The sequence below is a fragment of the Schistocerca americana genome, chromosome 6 (assembly GCF_021461395.2).
Source record: "Schistocerca americana isolate TAMUIC-IGC-003095 chromosome 6, iqSchAmer2.1, whole genome shotgun sequence".
Taxonomy (NCBI): domain Eukaryota; kingdom Metazoa; phylum Arthropoda; class Insecta; order Orthoptera; family Acrididae; genus Schistocerca; species Schistocerca americana.
In genome coordinates, this window is record NC_060124.1 from 602,267,585 (window position 1) to 602,268,390 (window position 806).

The window sequence follows — 806 nt, forward strand, 5'->3', positions numbered from 1 at the left end:
CACCATCAAGTCAGTGGTTACCTTCCCTTCCCTTTATGCCTCATTAACCAGAGGCTTTTCCAACATATGTGATTAAGTCATGCCCTGTCAGCAGACACTGTAACTGCAATCCATTTGCTGGCTGCTAGCATTGTTGGTTCTGATCTGAGAAGGGTGTAGGCAAGTGAAGGAAAATGACTAACGAACAAAGGTTGAGGCCAGGAGAGTTACAGAAATGTAGGGTACATTCTAGGGAGAGTTTGCTACTGTGCAGTTCAGAAAAGCTGATGTTGGTAGGAAGAATGCAGAAGGCACAGGCTGTGAAGCAGTCTTTGAACGGAAGGACATGTCAGGCAACATGCCCGCCAACTGGATGGTCTAGCTGTCTCTCAGCAACAGTATGTCAGTGGCCATTCATATGGAAATACAGCTTGCCGGTTGCCGTGCCCATGTAGAATGCAGCACAGTGATTGCAGCTTAGCTTGTACATCATGTGACTTGTTGCATAGGTAGCCCTGCCTCTTGATGAGGTAGGTGATTTTGTGACCAGACTGGAGTAGGTGGTGGTGGGAGGAAGTACGGGCCAGGCCTTGCATCAAGGTCTATTACAGAGATATGGGCCAACAGACATGGGACTAGGAGCAGGGGATGTGTAGGGATGGGTGAAGATATTGTGTAGGTTTGGTGGACAGCAGCATACCACAGGTTGAGAAGTGGGAAGGATAGTGGGTAGGACATTCTTCATTCCAGGCCACAATGAGTGGCAGTTGAAACCCTAGGAGAGTATGTGATTCATTTGCTCCAGTCCTGGGTCATAATGAGTCATG